This window comes from Octopus bimaculoides, chromosome 3 (genome assembly GCF_001194135.2).
Source record: "Octopus bimaculoides isolate UCB-OBI-ISO-001 chromosome 3, ASM119413v2, whole genome shotgun sequence".
NCBI lineage: Eukaryota > Metazoa > Mollusca > Cephalopoda > Octopoda > Octopodidae > Octopus > Octopus bimaculoides.
This window is the reverse complement of record NC_068983.1, coordinates 15,857,310-15,860,016: the sequence shown is the minus strand read 5'-3', so window position 1 is coordinate 15,860,016 and position 2,707 is coordinate 15,857,310.

Sequence of the window (2,707 nt, the reverse complement as noted above, 5' to 3'; positions counted from 1 at the left end):
TATACATACATATATTTATAAACGTATATCTTTCGGAACAGCAGCATCCAAACGTATTTTGGAGTGGCAAATACATGTAAAGTTAAATTAAGTGATAGATACACACGCCAATAAAGAATATTGGCAAATATATATTGCTGTTAAATTTGAAATTTAAAGAGGTATTCAATATATACAGCTTCCAAAGAGTTCTTTAATTGTTCCTTTCAACATTTTCCGTTTCTGTTTGTAGTTACTCCACATTGATTCAATCTTTGGTTATAAATACATAGATGCGATAGTGATGCAAAAATTATATAACTCTTATCTTCCTCCGCATAAATTTTGCTTTCATATCTTACACATTGCTTCCTTCTGTTGTTCATCATTTTGATGCTGTTGTTGATGCTGATTGTTATTGTTGTTGTTGTTGCTGTTATTGTTGATGTTATTATTATTATTATTATTATTATTTTTATTATTATTATTAGGGCGGCGAGCTGGCAGAAACGTTAGCACGCCGGGCGAAGGGCTTAGCAACATTTTGTCTGTCTTTGCGTTCTGAGTTCAAATTCCGCCGATATTGACTTTGCCTTTCATCCTTCCGGAGTCGATAAATTAAGTACCAGTTGAGCACTGGGGTCGATGTAATCGACTAACCCCCTCCCCCCAAAACTTTAGGCCTTGTGGCATTAGAAGAAAGGATTATTATTATTAGCTTATTGTTTTTGCATAGCTTCTAACGCTGGAGATTCTGTGTTCATGCACCAAATGATGTATTAAGTACTCTGAACAATACTTATATCAACGAATAAAGGATTAGTTTCCAGATGGAACACAACATCAGATCGGAACGTCTACTACCCAGATAATCCTATTTGGCATAGAATCAGATTAACAGCCCTAATAAGTAGAACCTTTTTTATATTAATAAAAACAGCCTTCTCTGTATTATCCCGCAAGTTAAAACTGCCACTATAACAAAATTCTCTTGACGTTATTCACTGGATCAAGAACGTCCAAGGCAAATAAATCTGTAAATTCCTATTATTCTACATTCAAGGCTACTAGAAAATGCCAGTGGATACCCTCGTTGTCTGACATACTGTACGACGATATTGATTTAATTCTCCGGGAGTGAAAAACCATACGTTTTTGAGAATTCCATCTTTATTTACTTCCTTTGTTATGAGCATGAATGCCCCTAACTCCAATAAGCTTATAGATTTCATGGGATTGATTCCGCTGTACTATCTAAAAGTTAAATTTCCTTACATTATCAGAGGACTTTATCGCGACGAAGGACTCTTGTCACTAAAAAAACTACATTGTCCAATCCGCAAAGCAAATAAAGATTGACTTATATTAACCTTCAAGGACTTCGGCTTAGTAGTAACTATAGAACAGAATTTGATAGTTGTTAATATCCTCGGCGTCATTCTAGACCACTCCTCCTGTCTTTATAAACACTACTATGAACCCAAACGAATCCGTCAACAACATCGACATACACTCAAACCGCTAAAGGAATATAATTAGTAATCTAGTTAAGAACATTTCCCTCGGATTTTCTAAATTATCGGCTTAGAAAGCAATCTTTAGGGATTCTCTAGATTATAATTATTGGGAACTACATCAGAGCGGCTACAGACAAAACAAAAATTGCAGTACACGGTACTCTCTACCAGAACCAATATCAACCGTAAATGTAAGAGCGACATTCCTTGATTCAACCCCGCTTTTAATATATCAATAGCTGTACCCATGGCCAGAATATTCTTTATTTCGCTAAAAGAAACAAAAAAACACTTTTCCCGAAACATCAGTGCTATAGAATATTTTTTTAAATACATATCAAGTTCTCATGCTTACTACACAAAGCTTCGCCCAAGTAATCATTGTTCCCAACCCTCTAACAATATTTTCCCTATCCAGGAAACTTAATTGTAATTATTCTCACTCACTCCACTGACACCTAAATTATAAATATTTAGATGTGTATAGCATTTACCAACGTAATGTAGTCATCCCTAATAATACCAACACCTATATAAGCCTCACTGCACATATACTAAGTTCCACGTCCACCAATATATTCCTTCCGCTCTCTGTTAGATATAACGTCACTTCCCTCTCGAGGTACATTTGGGAGCTTAATAACCCAAATGTTAGTTATAGATTAAGTTGGAAAATAATAGCTGGTGTCAAATCCTCGCTATTATTTTTCCAACTTAATTCATGCAGCACTTTCGCTTACCTCTTCCCGTTCACTAAGGGCCTTTTACTAAGTAATCCGAAAGTGTTACTCCTTTCCATACAAGATCCTCGACATCTCCCGATACTTCAAAACTAAGCCCTACCCTAGCAGATGAACCTCCGCCGTCCTCTGGTGTGATTAATGCTAAATATAGTATCCCAGTTATTCTACCACCTTTCCCCACAAGCTTATCTCTCAACCACGATTCACCACTGTGCACACACACACACATACACGCACACATTCATACTGAAAAGCGCACTCACAAACATACTCAAGTTCACATATAATATTCACACACTACACTACAATGTATGTATGTATGCATGCATGTGTGTATACATACATACATACATACATACATACATATATATATATCTACATCTATGTAAATATATGTATGTGTTTATAGCAGTATAAATGCATGTTCTCATATGAACAATGCAAGCGTGTAATGCGCTTGCATATATA